The sequence below is a fragment of the Rhineura floridana genome, chromosome 14 (genome assembly GCF_030035675.1).
Source record: "Rhineura floridana isolate rRhiFlo1 chromosome 14, rRhiFlo1.hap2, whole genome shotgun sequence".
NCBI lineage: Eukaryota > Metazoa > Chordata > Lepidosauria > Squamata > Rhineuridae > Rhineura > Rhineura floridana.
Window position 1 is genome coordinate 11208809 of NC_084493.1, and position 23634 is coordinate 11232442.

General features: G+C 41.9%; 1 long non-coding RNA gene and 1 other non-coding gene across 2 annotated transcripts in view; both read right to left on the minus strand.

The window, feature by feature from the left end:
* The window catches only part of LOC133369801 (uncharacterized), a 201447-nt gene that overhangs the window by 66199 nt on the left and 111614 nt on the right, over positions 1–23634 (minus strand). The window lies entirely within an intron of this gene.
* TRNAA-UGC (transfer RNA alanine (anticodon UGC)) lies at positions 17327–17402 on the minus strand. The gene has a single exon. It is a non-coding gene; the product is annotated as a tRNA-Ala (tRNA).

The window sequence follows — 23634 nt, forward strand, 5'->3', positions numbered from 1 at the left end:
TTGTTCCAAAACTTGACTAGAAGACTCTAGATAGTGCAATCAAAAATAACCAAACAGCCCACTTGCCTTTCAGCCTTGTGTACTCACTGTGTCCTTGAGATGATGATGGAGGAACAAACTACTGTCCAAAAGCATCATGCACATTAACTGGAGCCAAGTGTTTCAAAACTGCTGCAAAACTGCTTGATTTCAGTAGTACTGACGTGAAGCATTTTGCCATAAAGTACTATTGCCGTGCAATTCAGTAAGTTGCAACAGAAATGGCACAGGCAAAAAATATTAAGAACCAGCTCTCCCAGTGTTGCCATTCCCAATCAAATGTGGAATCTTTTATGCCTGTTTTAAAAAGTATTTTTTTAAAAAGATCCTTGTACATAGAAAACTAGCGTATTGTGGTTCTGGTTTAGCTTTCTGCCTAACATGCCAGGTTCTGTGTGCAAGGAGGTTTTATTTTTGAAAAGAGGGACATTTTATCACATGCAGTCTGAAGCGGTGCACAACAGTCCAACTCACGTGACAACTAGGACTTAGTTCCACTTACTTCAGGCACATCTAGCTTTGGTACAGCTAGTTTTCGTGCATTGTGAATGTCTATGTAAGCAAGCTTTCAGACAAGTTCAGGCACATAGTTTAATGAGATCTTCAAATTAGCTCTTCCCAACACAAAAAAACCAGTCTGTGCAAATTTACCAGTATCATGTTTTGTGGAGGGGTTGTAGCTCAGTGGAAGAGCATCTCCCTTACATGCAGAAGGTCCCAAGGTCAATCCCCTGCATCTCCAGGTAAGGCTGCGAAAGACTCCTGTCTGCAACCCTGATAATAATTTTTTTAAAAAAACCACTTAGCTTTTTAACACTTTAAACACCATGGTATGGTCTCTGGACTCAACATTTCACTCTGCATCAAGACCTCTGCATGGGAACTTTGGTTGTAAACACATCCACAGACTTTCAACAGCTAATATGCTGAGGAAGCAGATCAGAAAGGGGGGAAAACAGCGATGAAATGGGGCCATCACCCCAGACATTGTACTTAACACTGAAACGTATGAGGAAGGCAGACAGAAAGGAGGATCTGACGAAATACCTCTAGAAAGATTAAATAAGCACGATACAGGGTAAGAAGAGAACACAATGAAAGGAAAAACCCAGTGCAGACAGATCAAGTGAAAGCAAGCCTCATTATTAATTACAGGAGAGATCACTCGCTCTTGTGTATAATTAGAAGCTTGCATGCACACAAAAAGATAAAAGTGACCAGCAAACACAGCTGAATCCAGCAAGAATATAGCATTGTCTATTTTATTTTTGAGAGAGAAAATCCAACACACTCCAAAAAACAGAAATAAAAGTGTTCATTAACAGAGTTTTCATTTGAACTAGACAAGTTCCCTTTATTAACATGTTGTTTTTTCCTTGGCTGAGCCAAGAGAAAATCCTCAACAGACATGTCATCATAAGCTCTGGTTCCTTCCCGCCTCCCATCATTGCCTATTAGGCAAAGTTAAGCTCAGGACAGTGGCAATGGGGCTATCCAGAGAAGTTAGCTCAAATTTCAAAGGCTTTTGTGTTTTCTCTTTCCTCCAGTGTATAGCACTCAGGCTATTAATGGAAATACTGGGTGGGGAAGAATGGGGGTTCTCATCTGCAGTACCTCTGATCTTTATTCAACACATTCCTTACAGCAGATTTGAAAGCTCATGTCACAGACGGAACACGCCCAAGTACAGAGGAGTGAGCCTGATAAAGGAAAAGGGCAAGGGAATAAAATAAAATTCCAAAGCTAGATATAAAATGGGGTTCTCAGTCATATTTGATGAAATGCCTATGGAGGTAGCAGTGTGTTTCTGCATACAGGACGTCAATTTCATTTTCTTCAGTGGGGAAACTCACAGGGCTAGTTGCTTGTAAATTGCACTTTCACCAATGGGAAAAGTTGTACACCCAGTTCCTAGTCAATTTCATGCTGCCAATGGGAACAGTTGTAGGGCTGCTTCTCTCCTACACACAGGCAGTCCTCCTGACCATTCCAAGTTACGAACTTGACAGTGTGATGATTGGCATCCCTCCCACTCTGCTGGCAGGAACCTTATTGGGTGAGAAAGACCCATGTGATCTACCTCATCCACGGCTGGAGTGTACACACACCACAGCTTCATGGGACAGCACCAGATGCAAGGCTTGGCATGTGGCTTGATATGTGAGGGAACAGGGAGAAAAAGCTTTTGGTGGTGATGAGCTGGGGCCAGCTAAGTTGGAAAGACTTTACAATGCCTGCTTCAGACTCCTGGGATGCTACCTCGATCCAGGCATCATGCCAAACCGTGGTTTGAGCCAACCATCACTTAGAACCCAAAACTGTGGTTTGAGCTTCCAAACATTCTACAGGCAAACCAGCAGCACAGTGAAGCAATGTTAATGGTCTTGGGTGGGGAGCCTGGAGACTCTTTCCATGGTAATGTGCATTACTTCACTTACTTCAAAATTGGGTAAGCCAGCCCTGTCACAGTTGGGGGCCCATCTGCTCCCTCCGCTCAATGAAACCCTGGACTTCTGCCCCCTATAGCATTAGGAGACCAGAAATAAAGAGGCAAGACACAGCGCATGGGATTTAACCAGTGCCACTTAATTAATTACAACTTGAGAACTTAAGAACTACATAGGAGACTATGTGTGGGAAATATTCAGATTCTCCGTCAGGCTCTTAAGCTTGCCATGATTGGATGAGCCTGCCCTGCAGGGGGGAAACAGTGCCCTTAATTCCACCTCTTTCCCCCCGCCACACACCTTCAGGTGAAGAGGGAGGTCTTCCTGACTCACACCCCCTCAGAGCCCCACAAGTGAGTAACACAGGTTGACCTGAAAAGCAATCCATACCTTGCCCCTGGGGTCCCACAGCCCTGGGTGCAAGTCTCTGGAATCACTATTTACCGGAAAGGTGCCCCAAGGTACTCACTATGGGAAGGAAGCAGGGGGGGGATGTCCTATATAATCTCTGCCCACTCTTGCCAGACTTCCAGCCCCCATCACAAATGTACTCCTGCCCAGACCCCTTTTGGATTCAGGCAGGGGGTAAAACCGCCCCTTTTATTTATTTATTTAAAATATTTCTATCCTGCCCTTCTACCCTATAATATGGCACTCAGAGCAGCTCACAATAAAATTATACACAATAAAAACACACACAAAAATGTTTAAAAATAGAAATATAGAACATACAGTTGGGAAATATAGGGGGTTATATTAAAAGGGACAAAGGAGGTAAAAACTAAAAAGGGGGGAAATCAGTTTCAGGCTATACCTTCAGACCCTCCCAAAGGCTTTCAAGTACAAAATGGTTTTCAGAAGTCTCAGGGAAACTATCAGAAAACCATCAGAAATTGCCACCCTGAACTCCTGCTGGGAGGGCAGGATATTTATTTATTTATTAAGGGAGCAGAGCGGACTTCTTGGGGTAGGGTATTCCAAAGCTTGGGGCCCACAACTGAAAAGGCTCTGTCCCACATGCCTGCCAGTCTGACATTTTTCATTCCAAGCATGCAGAGGAGACCAGAGGCAGCTGATCTTATATCGGAGCAGCCACTGATGGAAACAAACACCACTTGAGCCAGATTTATATATATATATATATTAAATACTGTATTCCCAAAGGAGACTTCTTCTTTTTTTTAGATCTCACTGCATTCCATAGAAGAACAACTGGGAGCTGAGCATTAGAATTCAAATTATTGATGACTAATTTCTAAGCAAGATTTGGGTTTTGAAAATGAAAAATTCCTGATGCCCGATTTTTAATGGGGATTGGTTAACTGAGCTTTAGTTAGAAGAGTGGAAAAACTATTTCCAGAAAGATGTGATGATCTAAGTGTAAGACAAGGACGCAGCCCAGCCGGGCAAGAACACTTGGGACGCAAAGCTGGCCCAATGACATGAGAACATAAGAAAAGCTACTGGATAAGACCAGTGGCCCATCTAGTCCAGCATCTGGTCTCAGAGATGCCTACCAGATGCCTGTGGGAAACCCACAAGCAGGACCTGAGCACAAGTCCTGGTGCTCCTTGGTGTCCATCAACTGGTATTCGGAAGCATAATGCCTCCGATTGTGGAGGCAAAGCATAGCCATAGTGGCTAGTAGCCACTGATATCCAGGAGTGTAGTCACCCAGGATCGCAGGGGGGTTGTAGACCTGTTACGTTTTTGGAAGCAGGGTCCCAGCCAGGTCCCTATGTATGAGCTGATCAGCATGAAAGAATCTTTGTCCTTTTGTGCTGATTGGAGCCAATCAGAGTGAAAGTGAGTCAGCCACTGAGAAAACTCTTCTCAGTAGTTAACACACAGCCTCCCCTTTCATAAGTCTGCTGTAATGGAGTGTGGACGACAAGGAGAGCAAGGGAGATGAGGAAAAGTGGAAAATGGGGAGTGGCTATGGTGGGTTGTGCCGTGACTATCATGAAGGGACCCTGCACTTCTGGATTTGCCACTACACTACCGCTGATATCCTTGTCCTCCATGAAGATGTGTGGCCTGAGGAGAGAGGGCGTGGCTGGGAAGGGGATGTGGTGTCCCTAAGGGCCAGATAGAGAGGCTTGGAGGGCCACATTTGGCCCTCAGCTGTGACATTTCCAACCCCTGTTGTAGGACGGGAAGTTCTGTGCAATTTCCACTAGGGTCCCATTTGGAATGACTGAGCTGCAAATTTTGCTATGTAGGGCAGCAGGAAGAACTGTTTATTTTCTCAAAATCCCATGTACCGTGAAGTCAAATAAAACATTTGCTGGGACAGGCAAAAGGCAAAGAGTTATTAATCTTGGAGACTTATGCTACCTACTACACCTAAAACTGTAAACACTACAACGTAGCTGTTTTGCAAGAACATGCAGAGAATGAGCATTCTTCGGACTAGAAAGATCTTTTAGATTCTTCTCTTAACGTTCTTCTTGCACATGCCATTTATTCCATTAAAGCATCTCTTTGTGGGATCTACATGCGCCCATACAAGGATAAGTTCTAATTGGCATATGATCAATTACCAAAGATGTCAAATGCATCATGGAGATTAATCGAGCGTGAAATACTATGGAAGAAAGGGGGGGAATCTTTCACAGCAGCTATAAACTGACCTACTTTCACAGCCTATTGTTCCAGATAATCAGGATTTCGCTAACGATTATATTTGTTTCATCTCGACAGGCCAGCTTGCAGCTTATGAAATGTATTGATCTACAGGCAGGAATTAATTGTGGAACCCAGTGACTTCTGTCAAATATCCTTAGTGGAGACCCTCTATCTTTCCATTGTGTGTATATATCTGTTGATGTCTCCCAAATTAAAATTCAAAAACTCAGCAGAGCAGTGCAAACTCCCAGGGAATCTTTCAAGAGTCAGCCTGAACTTTTTAACGCTTCTCTCTCTTATTTTGCATTCCATGCTGAGCCCAAGGTCAGTTTGCAAAAATACATTCTGTGAATAAAGGCATAATTACTGAAGTAATTTGCAGCACAAATGAAAGGAAGTAACAACTGTTTAATTAACACCACATATGTCAGGAATCCAGTATTGGGGAGGGGGGGGAAACAAAGATAAAATTAAAGGAAATATGGGAGGGAGCTTTTCTTTAAAATACAAGCAAAGCCCTCTCCCCCTCTCCATATACAAAACCCAGAAACACTGGCTATTCCCAAAGTTATTTATTAAAATGATTTATTCTGAATTTTGGATGTCTATGTGAGCAGACTTTTTAAGAAAAAAATCACAGGGAAGCCTACTGCATGAAAGAAAAAGAAATTTAATTAATCATTTTCTTAATTTTGTGTTCCTTGAAACTACCTTTTTTGTATCAAAAAGCAGAAGGAAAAGTAATTTCTGCTTCAGTGTTTAGACCAGAACTTTTATTAATATGGTTCATTTGGAAGGTTTGCAATCTTTTCCTCAGTTCCTATTGAGGACTTCTTATATACAAGTCAAGGGTAGGATCCAAACACCTGCTGAGGCTAGGGATGGAAAGATCTGTCACTTTTGGCTCTCTCAATTTCTCACTTTTCTAATGTTAAATTCAGTCCTCTACATTTCTGCAGCAATCTGCAGAAAAAAAAAATTTTTTAAATCCTCATGAATATTCTCTACCGTTTTAGTGCAAATTCCAATTTCTCCAAATAAACACATTTTTGCAGGAAGTTTTGACAAAGGTACACATTTTTGCAAGCCATTTCTCATCATCTCATGCCTTTTTGCCTGTTATTTCACTCACGTATTCATTTTTAGTCCCACTTTCCCCTAATATATGCATTTTTGTAAATGTTGTTTAGTTGGCGAAGTGCATCCCAAAATAAATGCAACTTGCAAAGAATGGCTGTGTTTCAGTTCTCATATTGTTTTGGAAAGCGTGGATTTGATAAATTCTGCTTGGAATGTGAATGGAATAGAAGTTCTCATCCGTTCCCAGCTGAGGTTCATGGTGAGGATTTGTGCTAGTCCAGTGGAACTTTGACTTTCTTCAAACAGCTTCAAAACCACTTTGAGATGCCACCTCTGTTTGCAGTTTATTTTGGAAAGTATGGAGGTTACAGCAGTTGGTCTGATGGGCAGATGGGCATTGGTGTTTACACCTCAGGGTAAGAACCTGAGCATTTGGAATGTGGATGAGATCAAGTTGCTCACTGCTGTGCAGAGCGAGGGTCTTATCGGCACAGAGCTGCTCCCACCCCACCGCAGGTGTCAGTGAATGCATCACTGAGTTACCTTTGCTTCAGTTCCAAGGCTGTTTATGAGTTGTTATCTTTAGTGTCTTTATTGTACAAAATGCTTTCTTGGGATTTTGTGTTACTGCTTTGATAATATTATTTTAAAAGGCTTTTGTTATGCATGGCATTGAGAAAGTGGATAGAGAAAAGATTTTCTCCCTCTCTCATAATACTAGAACTTGTGGACATTCAAAGAAGCTGAATGTTGGAAGATTCGAGACAGACAAAAGGAAGTACTTCTTTACTCAGCGCATAGTTAAACTATGGAATTTGCTCCCACAAGATGCAGTAATGGCCACCAGCTTGGATGGCTTTAAAAGGAGATTAGACAAATTCATGGAGGACAGGGCTATCAATGGCTACTAGCCATGATGGCTGTGCTCTGCCACCCTAGACAGAGGCAGCATGCTTTTGAAAACCAGTTGCCGGAAGCCTCAGGAGGGGAGAGTGTTCTTGCACTCGGGTCCTGCTTGTGGGCTTCCCCAAGGCACCTGGTTGGCCACTGTGAGAACAGGATGCTGGACTAGATGGGCCACTGGCCTGATCCAGCAGGCTCTTCTTATGTTCTTATGTTTGATCATTAATATTCTAAACTGTACTTGATTTTTGTTTTCTATACTGTTTGGAGATTTATTTTTCTTTTCTCCGAGTTCTGTTTGGTATATTGCTTTGATTTCGTTTGTATTGTATTTGACTTCTAATTTGCATATTATTCTTTCTTTATATATTGGATTTTTATATTGCATATTGATTTGAGAGTTGGGTTTTGGGTTTTTTGCGGGGGGGGTTGGAATTGTATTCTATTTCTCTTTTGCACATGGTTTTGATATTCCTTTGTATGGTACTGGATCTCTACTTTGTTCAATGTTCTGAAATTCTGGTCTATTGTATTTGATTTTTATTTTCTTTACCTTGCTTTGACATTCTTGAATATAAAGTGATGGAAAAATTTTCTAAATAAATAAATATGAACCAATGGGGCCTGCACCAAAATGTTGCAGTATATCCTCACAGAGGAACAAGAGTGCTTTGATTTGGATTCCTGCATTGAGCAGGGGGCTGGACTCGATGGCCTTGTAGGCCCCTTCCAACTCTACTATTCTATGATTCTATGATTCTGTGATTCTATGCTCCTATTCAGGGTTCCAACCAGCCCCATCTTCCTCTAGTATACTATAAGTGCTCAGGGCTCAAGCAGATCAGTTCACTCTTTCTGCCTCCCTCAGTTTTCCTTATTTTTTTTAAGTACTCATGAAAATTCATTAGCACTCCTAATATGCACATTTTTGTATGCAGGTTTGACTAAAGTACACATTTTTGCAAGCCATTTCTCCTTGTATGTTGCATTTTTGTATGTTATTTTCATGAATATATTCATTTGGGGGGGCACAGTTTCCCCTAATATATGCATTTTTAAAAGCATTGTTTGGTTGGAGAACTGCAATGAAAAATTCAGATAAGGGCAAATTTCAAAAGATGCCTGTTCGGGTTGTCACATTTTTTGGAAAGTACGAATTTGACAAATCCAACTTCAAAAGCAAACTGATTGAATTTCTTCCCCATCCCTCGTGGGGCTCACGGGAGCTAGAGTAGAATGACATCTGACGGGACACAGGTTACCCCTCCCTCCTTTACAACATTGTTATGGAAGGGGGGCACTCAATGTGGGGCTGCCCTTTGGGTAGCAGACTTGTGTTTCTTTATCATGCATAGTTTTAGATCAGCCTTTCTCAACCTTTGGGTCCCCAGATGTTGCCAGACTACAATTCCCATCATTCCTGACCATTGGCCATGCTGGCTGGGGCTGATGGGAGTTGCAGTTCAGCAATGTCTTGAGACCCAAAGATTAAGAAAGGCTGTTCTAGATTCTACATTAGTTTTTGCCTTCCAATAGTGGAATAAACTGACTACATTATCACTTGCTACAGTGCTAGATATTGTTCTTTCCAAAGTGAAACAAACTGAGCGGTGTTCCTCCTGCCCTCACCCCCACCCTGGATTTGATGCCACAATTAAGAAAGAACCAGGCCTGCATACTGAAACCCAAAGACAGTGTTTCATAGCTAGGGAGGACAGGGTGCTATTTTATACTTCCACACAATTCCTGTATTATCTTGCACTAGCATTTTTTTTTTAAATGCCAGTGGGAGGCATACTCTATGTGACAGTTTAAATTTGTGCCTTAGGGTTTCATAGAGTACCAAAGCCAAGTGATACTAAAAACCATTGTCAAGATGACCTCGGCTGCAATCCCGAAAACAAAAATGAAAAACCTAGTCTGTTGCACAAACGGTAAAATAACAAAAATCATGAAAAAGTCTCCCCTTTAAAAAGCCCTGTCAAGTGCCTTATTTGCATATTTTAGTAATAATCTCTTAGAAGCTTGGAATCCTTTCTTTTTTTAACTTTCCCCTGCAGCATAGCTGAAATAATATCGTTTGATTTGTATTTTTAAAAAGGATGTCTAATATGCACAAAAAGAATAAAAGGATTATATGTGCCCTGTATTAATGGGTGGGGTGAGCACAACAAGTTAAGTGGATTTTGAACTAAAGGATGTTACTGTGTGCTCTGTTAGCCAGAAGCCAAAAACATTAGAAGAAAGGAGTAAGAAAGAGCTGCTAGGGAGGTTTGAGCATGACGCCCATGGTAAAAAAAGAAGATTTGATGGCCAGGAAGTTGGAACTGAGGTTGAGCTGAAACCACTCAAGAGTATTTTGGGTGCATTTTCAAAAAACCCATTAAAATATTTCTTGGCACTGCTTGCCAAAATAGTCACTCACTCATTGACATTATCCTCTCTTGCTCCAACTGCCTTCACTTGCCATTAGGGACATCATCGTTTAGCAAATCAGATGGGCAATATCTAAAGTTGTGTCATCACTTTGACTGGGAAGGATCTCAAGAATCCATTTCTCTTACTCTCAATGACCCTCATTTGCCCTCAATGACATTTTCATTAGCCAATTCTGATTGTCTGGGTATCAGTTTGACATCATCCCATTCTCTGTGTGAGCCCTGATTGGATGATCTGCACTCAGGGGAAGCAATAGCACCAAACCAGTGGTGTTTTTTTAAGGTCAATATTTGCCCATACCAATTGTGAGAAATAATTTCCACCTTGTCATAAGCACCATTTTTTAATCTGGCAATCAAAACAGGAGAATATCTGGAACAAGAGCATCCAGAAGAGCAGCAACATCCAGAATGCAGGGGAAGAGGGTGAATATCAACTCTATCCCCCATGTTGCCGTTGGAACCTTTAAGAAGTGCACCAACATAAAAAAGGGGCATGTGAGCAGGAGGCATGTGGTTGGCTGCAGGGCACCAAAAAAATCACATCTACACTGCACACATTTTATACACATTCTTCCTGTAAAATAGAATTGCTAGTGTTTCAGAACATTTTTGTGTGCATTCAAAAAAAACTGCATCACAAGATTTGGAGAAGTGTGTAGTCCAATTGATAAGCTGTGTCCTGATCGGCATATAAAAGTCTAGGACCAGTGAATCAGATCAGTTCATTTAAAAATACAAACCAAATTAATGTATCCTCCAAACCTACTTGCAAATTAAAACAACAATAATCTTCTGGTATCCCGTGGAGAATAATAGTTGTGGTTGTTCACTATCAGAGCTATCAGAGGTGTATTGGTTGCGCCTAAATCGTTCCTTCAAGCAGGATTATCTACAGCTGCTAGTGTTGGCTCCCAGCCCAGTTTCTCCAGTGTAGACTCCAAGCTGACCATCTCAGCAAGGTTGGCAGACAAAACGGAGCTCAAGGACAGCAAGACTGAGAAGAATCCGTAAGGAAAAGAAACATATTGCTACAAGATATCAGCCCACCCAGTTCTGCACAGTCAACGACCTGTGCTATGTATGTATTACATGTATGTATTACATGTATTCCATATCTTAGCTCTAATGTCAGAAAAGAAAGCTGCTAGGCCTCGTGGTTATCGACATAAGGTTTAAACAATTATTTAAAAGCCCTAAAATAGTAGGGGTGGATGGATGTGGGGGGGGGACAATTTTCAAGTGGCCAAATTAGGGCAGATGGAACTATGTACAATTGCTGGGAAAGGATATCAAGAGATGATGGTGGCAGAATTTCCCACGTGTCCTCTGCATTCTTGGGGAACACAGCAATGACTGGTGGTTGGCAACATAAAGAGAAAAATATAATTTCCATTTAAGGAGGTACATCAACACAGGCATGTATGTTCTGTTGGTGGGATACGGCTGGTAACCTCCATATTCAGAGGCAATCTACATCTGATTAAGGGGAGAACTCAGGAGTTGCCAGTGTAGTATCCCCAGCTGCCCATGTACCCATAGAGCAGCAAAAGCTAGTCTCTGGGCAAATGGGGCACTGCCCCACCAACCTCAATCTGCCCCCAACCAATCCCCACCTGCCTGCAACCAGGCCTGGTGGTGGCCCTGCCTGCCAGCTTCTTCCTTCTTAGTCTCAGTGTTGCCCTCGTAGAACTCAACAGGGAGGAGGGGGATGGAGACAAGGCTAGAATGAGTTGCCTCTGCCTGTCGTTGTCTCTGGAGGAGCCTACTGTTGGGGCTTCCTGCCTTCTGCCCCACCAGTCTCAATGAGCACTAGCCACCACTGACAGAGAGGCTTTCTCTAGTGCTCACAGAAGCTTGAATTAGGCTTGAAAGAAGTTTTCTTTAATCAATAAATTGTGTGTGGGGGGGTACCCATGAGAGTTTCTCCAGTTTATAGATGGGCCCACCCATGGACCCAAAAAAGGTTGCCAACCTCTGCAGGAGGTGAAGTTTCTGAGGGAGATCAGGCTGACCACTGCTAGAGGCAGAAAGCTGGGCTAAATAGACCTTTGGTCAGATGCAGCAAGGCCCTAGACGTGAAATTTTGCAATAAACTTTTCCACTTTTTTTTTTTTTTGGCAGCCTTTCACTTTGTTCAATGGAATTCAAACGCTTTTTTGAGCAAGTCACAGATCTGGAAAGTGTCAGCTTAAATTCTACCTAGAGAAGACGCCTGAATGGCTCTTTGGAATTGCACCGATTGTTATTACAAGCACACGCAGCCCACATTGTGCATTGCCTTTCTCACAAGAAGGTTTTCTGATAGCTAACAAGCTACAGCTGTTGCAAAGCTTTAAATAACACTTCCAAGTGCTACTTTGAATTCTGCCGCAAATCCATCCAGGCACCTGGATTTTCTGTGCAATCACAATGATTTATGACAGGCGATCCAGCTATTACAGCTTGCAAGAAGCTAAGACTTACGAGAAATTCGGATTTCCACCTTACTCTAAAAACTGTCCTACTGAGCTGGGAGTGTGGCATCACTGGATATGCTCCCTGTATTCTACTTACTCACAAGATGTAGAGCAGGCCTCCAGTGGCCTTCTTTGAAGCAAGAGCTTAGTGTCAGACCACAAGTGGCGCAAGGTTGACAGTGACTTAAAATAGCACTGCACTGATAGAAGATGTACCACTTATAAAGGCACGACCTTCTGTTTTACTCTGCCTCCATTTCTCTTCCCCTTCCTCTGTTGTCTATGTGGAACTTTAGATTGTAAGCCCCTAGGGGCAGAGACCTGTCCTCTTGTCATTATAAAATGCTACACACATTGATGGCACTGTATTAATATTTATTATTAATAAATAGAGAGTTGTTAGGAGTGTTCTTGCACTCAGGTCCTGCTTATGGGCTCCCCATGGGCAACTGGTTGGCCACTGTGAGAACAGGATGCTGGACTAAATGGACCACTGGCATGATCCAACAGGCTCTTTTTGAGTTCTTGTGACCCCTTATTTCTCTCAAAGAAAGCTTGCATTGGCTGCCTATATGTTTCCGGGCCTGGATCCGGGTTCAAGGTGCTGGTTTTAACCTATAAAGCCTTATACGGCATGGGACCACGAGACCTGATGGAACACCTCTCCCGATATGAACCTACCCATACGCTACGCTCAGCATCGAAGGCCCTCCTCCAGGTGCCTACTCAGAGGGAGGCTCGGAGGGTGGCAACAAGAAAGAGGGCCTTCTCAGTGGCGGCCCCCAAATTATGGAATAGTCTTCCTGATGAGGTACGCCTGGCGCCGACATTACTATCTTTTCGGCGCCAGGTTAAAACTTTCCTCTTTTCCCAGGCATTTTAGTATGTGTAAAAATGTTTATGTTTTTAAATTTAAATTTTAAGCTTTTAAAAAAAACTGTTTTAAATATGTGTTTCATTGTATTTTATGCTGATTGTTGTGAACCGCCCAGGGAGCTTCGGCTATGGGCGGTATATAAATTTAATAAAATGAAATGAAATGAAATGAAATGAAAGAGGTGCAATTCCCAGAAATCCCTGAGAAGAGGGATTGTCTATCAAACCACTCTAGGGTTGCCAAGTCAGAAGCATCCCAAAACCTGAGATTTCAGGGGCAGACCCTAGTGATGTCATAGGGGCAGGCCCGAGTGACATCGTTAGGCATGATACATTAAGCATCAACTACAGTTGCTTGGCGCATATAATTCAAACAAAAACATTTCTCCAATTGGAAATTAAGATAGAAATCTTAGCTAAAAGATGGAGTCTGGGTAAGGAACATTTAATCTAGCCAGCTTGCTTTTGGCAAGAAGGGTTTAAGTGCCCTCAGGCCAGGTCAGTCACCAGAAGGCCATTGTAGGAAAAAGGGGCCTAGTGTCATGGAGATGTTAGATGGGAGCACTCAGGAGTAAAGAGGGATGCCCCCAGAGGCTGCGATTCTAAACACACTAAGGGACTAAGCCCCATAGAATACACACACACATACTGTATATTTGTGTGCATGTGTATAATCTTGCTTTTTGTTGGTTCTATTACTATAGTTTAATTTTCCCCCATCTGCTGTTTTAAGCTGCTTTGAACTGATGTTTAATCAGAGACATAAAAAGTTTTAAAATAATTAAAAGAAAATATGGGGAAATTCCACAATAAAAAAGGTTCCTACCTAGACAAAAGTTCTGCATAAAATGATGAATGGCCCTAAATGACTGTTCTCCTAGCAGCTGATCACACCTCAGAGTTGCAGGTACAGGGGATCAAATCTAAGATATGGTCTTCAGGCATAACGTCAAATCATAGCTTGCCCTTTTGTGAACAAACAACAAAGAATTGCCCTCATGCATTCGCCTTGCATGCAGCAATTTGCTCCCTCCTGTCTTGGCTTATGGCAATCCATAGCTTGTCAATTTTGCAAAACTGGCAGTTGTGTTTTCCCTTCAAATCAGGATCGTAAACTAGCCTTCACTGAGATCAAGAAACTATTGGGGAAGACCAGGATACAACAGGCATTATGCTCAGCACATAGTTGTGAGAACTGCTAGGAAAGAAGGGCTGCTCTGCCTTTTTTCATGCACCCGGGTGCAGAAAAAGCCAATAACATACATACACAAAACACAAAAAGCCAGGCAAATGTTTCTGTACTTAGTTCAATACAAAACATGGAGGAAAAAATAGTTGTATTGAACTGTTATACAGAAGTCTACAAGAGCTGAGAAAAAATATTAACCAGATTGGGTGAGTGAAGTAGCATAATAGGATCCTGAGGCCAATGTAGCATTGCAGCTCTATACAGGCAAAGTGGACTGGCCTGATTTTCATATTGGCAAGCGCAATTTGCTTTTGCAATGACACCAGGAAAAAAAATGTGTTGCGACATAATTGCTGCCCACCCACTTAGCTCGCTTAAGACATTTGCCAATTGCTGTCAGGCAATGAACTACACCTCCAGGATCTCAAAAATAACAGATCAGTGTTGTTTTTTAAGACAGAGAGAATAAAATGAGTAGAGTTGGTGAACGGATTTCCCCAATTCTGTTTCATGTTTATTCTGCCTTGCAGGCAGCTCCTCTAGTCTACAGATTTAAAATGAAGGGATTCTCAAAATTAAACTTTGGAACTGACAGATGTGCAGTTTGCCCACAATTAACTTCCATATAGCAGCGGCAGCTGGTGCCCTTTGGTGGGGCACAAGGCAGGGAGCCCAAACCGGAGGCAGAGCCAATAACAGGCATCCTAGTTCTGTCCCCATCCTCCTCCCTGCTGAGGAGCAACACTGAGACTTAGAAGGAAAAGGAAGTTGACAGGCACTGTCAAACCATGGACCGGTTGTAAGTAAGAAGGTCGGGCAGGCGGGTGGGGGCTGGTTGAGGGCAGGCTAAGGTTAGTGGGGCACAACCCCATCAGCCCTAATGGGCTAGCCTCCACTGAATACATGAATGTGGTTGCATGTGTACAGTATGTATTTTCCCCCAACTCACAGATGGAAAAACAGGGCAATTTTCATCTGTAAAAAATTACAGGAGGGGAAAGAGTAAATTTTATTTATTTATTTATTTATTTATTGTATTATACTTGTATACCGCCCCATAGCCGAAGCACTCTGGGCGATTTACATTAACTAAAAACATTAAAACAAATACAATTTAAAACAGATCTTATAAAAACAATTTAAAACACAATTTAAAAATTTAAACAGTCTAAAACACATGCTAAAATGCCTGGGAGAAGAGGAAAGTCTTGACCTGGCGCCGGAAAGATAACAGTGTTGGTGCCAGGCGCACCTCATCAGAGAGGTCATCCCATAATGAAGTGGAACAATGTGTTTTGAGAGACACGAGGGTGTTGCTGAAAAAGACAGATGCATGTTACGTGCCCTTTCCTCTCTGTAACGTATCGTATACAACTAGCCTCAAGTCCAAGAGTCCCCACCTTCTTCTGCTGCTTAGGTGCAGCATACTAAGGTCGTTTTGCTTTCCAAAAACAAAGGGGGGGGGAGGAGAGGAAAGACTTGTGGAACTCCCCATCACAACGTTTGAACAAAACTGAAATCGGGGAACCATGATTTGCCAATGGAGGCTGGTCTGTTAGGGCAAATGGAGCACTGCCCCACCAGCCTCAGTCCGCCCTCAGACAGCTCCCCACCCCCACCCACCTGCCTTCTTACTTACAAGTCCAGGGGATGACCCTGCCTGTTAGCTTCCTCCTCCTCAGTCTCAGAGTTGCCCTTGCAGAACTCAGCAGGAAGGAGGGTGAGGACAAAACTAGAATTAGTTGCCTCCAGCTATTATTATTTAATTTTATTTTATTTTAATTTGTCTTTATCTTGATTTTGTTTCTATATTTTACAGTGTATTGTTATCATGTTTACTGTATTTTAATCTGTTTTTACCTTTTGTACACCGCCCTGAGAGCTAGAAAGCTATAGGGCGGTTTAAAAATCTAATAAAATAAATAAAATAAAATAAATATTAGCTCTGGCTCCACCTATAGTTGGGCTCCCTGTCTTCCGCCCTACCAGTCCCAATGGGCACCAGCAACCACTGTGATTTGCTGTCCCAGCTGTTGTGGTGGTGGTGGGGTGCACTTTAACACAGCAGTGGTGGGAACTCCAAGAACTTTAGGCCAAGGGGGTGTTCAACCTTTCACACTGTGCTTTCCCTCCTCAGTCTCAATCCCCCCAAGTTGTTAATAGTCCCTGTTGTGTATTTAGACTGAAAAAATAGCACAGGGTGAAGCTTTAAACACCTCTGTCCCATCACCAAAGCTCTGATCAAAACTGGTGTTCCTCCCAACAGCATGAAAGTAAAAAAATATACAGTCAGTTAACCCAGCAGCTGGGATTCCTCGTGTCTTGTCTGTTTGGTTCTTTATCTCACAGCCAGGGATTAAGCAGAGAGCAAGTGGTTGAAGAGTTTGAAAAGAGGTGCAGGGATTTCTTTTGTAAATTATGTGATGGTGGGAACCTTAGGCTCTCCCCCTATGACATGTGAGTGTAAAAGCAAGCACATGACACATGATTTGGGTCTTCAAAAGATGTAGATATTGGGAGCCATGAAGGTGGTTTGTGAAGTACAACCTAAGGGCTTGTGCACTTTCAGGGCAGGGCTGAGAACAGCAGCATGAGGTGAGCCAGGAACCAAAAGCCAAGTGCCAAAGAACAAGCCTGGAGGCTAGATCAAGGAGCAAGCCAGAAGTCAGGACCAGAGAGAAGGTAAGATCAAGCCAGATGTCAGGAACAAAGGGGGAAAACCCAAAGGATAGAAGAGCACACCAGAGCTCAGGAAGATCTTGTTGCTCAAGCAAATCTTAACTGGAACAGGATGGACTGTTTGCTTCCACTGCTGGTGCTGCCAGAGAGAAATGGGTGGGTGACACACAGATGAACCTGCTGTGTATCCATCCTCCTGCCTGCAACACTTGTTATGTTTGAATTCAAACAGGCAGTGCTGCTACTGTCAAAATCTCTAACATTGCCACTATCTAGGATGGTCTTGGGGGTTGGGCACTAAGTAGTTTGCTGGCACCATGGGCATCTGCCTCATGATCCCACATATTAAGACCACATGCATATATTTATTACACTATTATGACACTTTGAACAGTCATGGCTTCCCCCAAAGAATCCTGGGAAGTGTCGTTTGTGAAGGATTCTGAGAGTTGTTAGGAGACACCTATTAGGAACTGAAGAAGCTGCCTCATTCTGACTCAGACCATTGATCCATCTAGCTCGGTACTGTCTACACTGACTGGCAGTGGCTCTCCAGGGTTTCAGACTCGAGTCTCTCCCAGCCCCACCTGGAGATGCCAGGGATTGAACCTGGGGCCTTCTGCATGCAAGGCAGATGCTCTACCACTGAGCTATGGCCATTCCCTGAACTACAATTCCCAGAGTGGTTTAACAATCAATCCCTCTTCCCAGAGAACTCTGGGAATTGTACCACTGTGAGGAAAGTAGAAGTCTCCTAACAACTCTCAGCACCCTTCACAAACTACACTTCCCATGATTCTTTGGAGGAAGCCATGGCTGTTTAAAGTGGAATAATAGTGAAATAAATAGAATAAATGTATGGTGTGAATATGACCTAAGACAGATAGGGTGGGTGAGTGAGTGAGTGAGAGAGTGAGTGAGTGAGTGAGTGAGTGTGTGTGTGTGTGTGTGTGTGTGTGTGTGTGTGTGTGTGTGTGTGTGTGTGAGAGAGAGAGAGAGAGAGAGAGAGAGAGAGAGATCTTCATACAGAGGGCAGTGTTCAGTAAAGTAGGACTCATGGCCACCCTACCTGAGAATATACAGTATAACATAAGAGCCTTGCTGGATCAGGCCAATGGCCCATCTAGTCCAGCATCCTGTTCTCACAGTACCCAACCAGATGCCCATTATGGGAAGCCTGTAGAAGTCCTTGAGCACAACAGCAATCCCCTCACTTGTGATTCCCAGCAACTGGCATTCAGAGGCATGCTGCCTTCAACACTGGGAGATGATATGCAGACAGACAGGTAGATATAGATAAATATTATACACACGTTAAATAAAGATGCTTGAGAATCCCCCCCATCTCCAATGTGCTTCAGTTCTAAATCCAACTGCTACTTACAAGAGCAATTTTCCCATTCCTTGAAGAATTTCCAGTTTTCCGGTGCCATCTTTCCAGCTGGGGCTACACTGTTTGTACATATTTTGTGAGGAGCTCTGCAGTCCTTCACTATGAAAGGTGCTATATTAATGTAAAACATTTACCAGTAGTGTCAACAGAAAAGCACCACAGCCTCAGCCTGCTGGGGAAGCTCAATGTACACAAAGACACCTCCTGGCTAAATAGCACAGTGGCCCTGTTGGGCGGTGGGTCAAGATTACTCGGCTTTAGGGATGGGCAAATCTGACAGGATCGCTTTTCCCCCCTCACTCTTAAGCCCAGTTCCTCGCATTTCCACATTTCTTAAAGTCCTCAGGAAATTTCATCAGCGTTTCAGTGAGGATTTCTCCCAGTATTCACATGTTTGTATGCAATTTTGCATAACATACACATTGCAAAAACCGGTTTCCCTAATATAATGCATTTTGGAAAGTCATTTTCACAAATACGTGTGTGTTTTAGGCACACTTCACCCTAGCATATGCATTTTTGCACACATTGCTTGTCTAAAGAACTGCACTGCAACATTCAGAGAAGTGTGAATTTCAAAGGATGGCTGTGTTTCAATTTGTGTATTGTTTTGGAAAGTGTGAACTAAGAACTAAATAAGTTTGCCTTTAAAGGCAAACTGAATCAGATTTCTCTGCCATCCCTACGTAGCTAACATGCCCAGTGCTACTCTTTAGCACCCCCTAGTGCTGCTGATTTGTGTAGTTTTGTCATGATCAATTTTTATGGCAGCTCATCACACCATGTGGTTAAAAAACCAAGGCATTACAAGAAAGCCATTGAGATGATCTACAGCAAGGATGGCCAGCTTGTCTAACTTTGTGTGTGTGTGGTGGGGTGTTCCTTCTGGCCAAAATGCTCAGGGGAGCTGATTCCCCAAATCATGACATCATTGCCACCGGGACAAGTTTGACCTTGCAAGGTGAAGAAAGTGGCTTTGTTTGTTCTTTTATGCAGGGGGCCTGCCAAGTCAGAAGGGGCAGTGAGCAACAGATCTTGCCAAACATTCTGGATTCACCAACTGACTACTGGGGTAGAGTGCCAGGAGATGTAGAAGTGCCTTTACTGGGCCAAGTGCTGATGGTGCTTTTGTATAGTTAGATTTTAATATGGATTTTGATTTGGGTTTTGTTAAATACTTTTAAAATATATTGTTATTGAAACATTATTGAAATGTTGATATTATGTTACTTAATATTACTTGTGGGATCGCCTTACCCTATATGTGCCCACTCATCTGGTGCAATCTGGTACTGAATTTTCCATTAGTTTGCTTATTCTCAATAGCTGAGGACTGGATTTTAACATAGCAAATTTCCGCAGCTATTTTTGAACACCGACTTTTCTAAAAAAAAGGAAACAAATCCACCTCTAAAATATCAATTGTAAGAATGATAATTTATCGATACTTCCTTTTAAAATATTGGTATTTCTTATTTTATATATATATGCTAGGTTGAGGGAATGGTTTCAAACCAGCTATGGCCAACAGATCCCATCCCTAGTTACAGGTGTCATATAATACTTGTTCTGCAGTTGTAAGAAACTGATCTTTTAGCATGGCAGCACACTTGGAATTCCCTGTCTATTGACATCAGGCAGGCACCTTTGCTGTACTTTTTCCAGCATGTGCTTAAAACATTTTTGTTTAGGTTAGTGTGGTTTGGTGGTTAAGGTATTGGACTACAAGCTGGGAGACCTGGGTTCGAATCCCCACACAGCCATGAAACTCACTGGGTGACCTTGGGCCAGTCATTGCCTCTCAGCCTCATGAAAACCCTATTCATAGGGTCGCCATAAGTCGGAATCGACTTGAAGGCAGTACATTTACATTTACATCCAGACAAGTAAAAGTTACATTGACTTTAATCTAGTTTTAGCTTATTGTTGATTTCAAGTAGTTTTTGAATGTTTTTAAATACTTTTGTTTGTTATTTTAATGTTTTATTTTATTTGTTTGTAAACCGCCTTGAAGTTTTATTGCAATCAGGTGGTATATACATTTGTTAAATGAATAAATGTTTGAAATGTATTGTTGAAACGCTGATTATTCTTAGGTATTGCTGTTATTGTTTGTCTTATCTATAGTGAGCTGCCTTGGACACAATTTCCTTGGTGGGACAGCGGCCTATAAATTGTGGAGTGCTCTCACCAACATCTTCTGCCAAGCATCTGAGTGTTAATTCCTGCAGCAGCTGATGGTATTTAATCTGGTTCTTTCTTGTGGAGGCTTGGGGAGTGGGGATTTGTTTTTGGAGGCCTGATTACTTTTTGTGTTCTCAACAATCTTTTCCTGTGCAATCCAATTGATAGCTGTGTCCCAATCCGCATATAAACCTGGGACCAGTGAGTTAGGCTGATTCACTTTAAAATGTGGACCAAACAAATTTCAGGATATTCCAACAGGCCCCTTTTTCATCTTGCAGCAAGTATACACAGGTCAAAGGTGATGTTATGCTCACTGCAACACCAGTGTACAAGGGAAAGCATTCTTAATTTGAAGACCTTCTCTGTGTGCCCCCTCTGGGGGAAGTGCAGAGGGTGGCAACATGAGAACGGGCCTTCTCAGTGATGTCTGCCAGCTTGTGGAATGGTCTCCTCTGACTTTTTACTTGGGATTTTGGCTCTTAATTTGAAGAGCTTCAGGTTCTGGTGGCCTCTTTTAGCGTGGCAGGTGTCGCAAGACCTTCCTTTTATTTATACAATTATGTTTTCTTTTTCTTTTTTTCAATTATTTTTTATTCCAATTTTCAAAACCAAAACAATACAAAAAGAAAACAACACAAATCAATAACTAGTACAATACAAAAAGAATATATATATATAAAAGAGAGAATATTGACTTCCGATTTGTCATAGTTCAGCTATAAATCTATAATATAACAAACCTATCTCTTAATAGATTATAAAATCACCTTCCTCCAGCGGTTATCTTAGTTGGTTTCAAATCTCATTAACATCATATCATTTTAATCTTCCACAAAAAGTCAAAGAGAAGTTTCCAATCCTTGAGATACATGTCAATCAATTTTTTTTCTAAATAAACATGCCAATTAATCCCTCATCAAATCTACTAAATCCAGTAATTTCAAATCGCTATAATTCAGCTATAAATCTATAATATATAACAAACCTATCTCTTAATAGATTATAAAATCACCTTCCTCCAGCGGTTATCTTAGTTGGTTTCAAATCTCATTAACATCCTATCATTTTAATCTTCCACAAAAAGTCAAAGAGAAGTTTCCAATCCTTGAGATATATATCAATCAAATTTTTTACTAAATAAACATATCAATTAATCCAACTCATCAAATCTACTAAGTCCAGTAATTTTAAATCGCTCTTCTGTCATTATCCATATTGGGTCCATCTTCCATCTTCCATCTTTACGCACCCAAAAATCTTGCTGTCATATTCATATAATAAAAGTCTGATAGGAATTTCCTCCATCACAGATATTTTCTTGCCATCAAATCCAAACGTATCACTGAAGTATTGTTGCAAAGCCGCATCTCTGTTCCTCTTTTCCACATGATACACTAGTACATCTCTTGAAGGTTTTTCCATTGACACAAAACAGGGATTAATTCTGTTAACTTTCTCCATTTCAAGTTCCATCAAATCCTTCCAGTCCAGGAATTTTTTTGAACCGATAATATCTTTATCTCCAATCTCTTCAATTCCTTCAGGGACAGCGCTGAATTCCAAACTGTAATATTTGTCTCCTTGATCCATCACAGCCAGGAAATCCAAATCTTTTTTCATGTCCATAATTAAGCCAATCTCCATAGTTTGAACCTTGCCTTTAATTTCTCTTTCATCCTTTTTTTGTTTTCCAGATCTATCTTTATTCTCCTTTCTCATAGAATCCTGAGTTTCTTTCAGCTCCTGTCTCATTTTGTGAAATTCAATTCTCCACGCTTGTCTATTATTTCTCAGTTCTTGTTTTATTGAGTTAATCCCATTCATTATTTTCTGAAACATGTCTAGAGATAAAGTCCCTTCTTGTACATCCATGATCTGCTTAATTGTCATTCTTAAAGCCAAAGGAACAAAACTCCTTCAATTTTCAATGTCCCAAACAAAGAGCAGCTTATTTCTTTAACCAGTTACAAAGGAGTTAATCTTTCCAACCAACTAACGTCACATGCTAGACAGCCCTTATCTCTTATCTGCCCGGAAGTGTAAGAACGGCTTTAGTTCACAGCGTCCAAATAACTAGTAGCAGAGAGAATGAGCAGATTCGTCAAAAAAAAAGTAGATCAAGAAAAATAGTCCCAGCCATATATTACACAAAAGTCTTATAAATCAAAAAGATTTCTTATCTCTCCCAATCAGAAATCTCTCATCCGTTGTAATCTTTAAAATGCTATTTTCCATGTCAGCTTTTTGCAATAAAAAAAAGATAAGCTATTTATATTTTCTTCCCCCTTAGTTCCGTGAATAAAAAAAGGAAAGTTTTACCTCACCTAGGTTATCTCAATTGCTGTTACTTTGACAAATCTCTTTAGCTGTATAGATAAGAAAATGATGAATGTAGACAGGAGGATGTTTGCCTGTTAATCCGTATTAAAAAAACGGGTCACTTATCCAGCTGAGCTAGCATAAAAATCCTCGCTCTGGCTGAGCTGCTGGAAGACAGACAATTCTGACGAATTCCAGACGCCAACAATCAAAGCAAAGCTGTGTGGGAAATCTCACGTTTCTTCCTTATCCGGAAGAAATTATTCCCAGTCAGAAAAGAGCCTTCTGACTGAATTTAAACTGGATAAGTTTCATCCAAGACGGAGCTTGTCTCAGAGGCTGCACAGGCGTAGGGATCCTCCTGGGAAGTCCTATACAATTATGTTTTCAAGGGTTGCTTGTTATAATCGGCTTGTTATGTGATTGTAAGTCACTTTGGGTCACTTTTGCGAGAAAAGCAACTGGTAAATAAATAAATAAATAAAAACTCAGCAGGCAGCTCCTCACAAAGTGGGATAGGATGTTGCGGAGCTTTCTGTGGTACCAGAGGCATCTTAAGATATTCTGCCCCTTGACAGGGGCACCCGCAGAGCGGTCCTGGAGCCATGCATGTGTGCGCACATCAGTGTTTACACTTTGGGCATGTGTGGTGTTCTGGGCCCCATGGATTCCTCAAAGACACCTTAAAATGTAAGCCATCCATTGAATCCACAACTGGCTGTCAAAAGGAGATCTTTTCATTCATGATACTCACACAGGTCCTACTACAGCTACGAGTCTGGTTGAGCCTCACCAGTGCCAGCACATCGTAAGGCTTTTCCTGACCCTATAGAAGAATAAGTAACCAATATCCTCCCTCTACTGTGATGTGAAGTGAGCATTTACCTCCATGGTTAATGCCACAAAACCATAAAGTACATACCAGTGGAGACTGATGGCACCGAGGTCAGTGGGGGAAGTGAATCTGCTCTAGGTTTTAGACTTCCAAGGAGCTGTA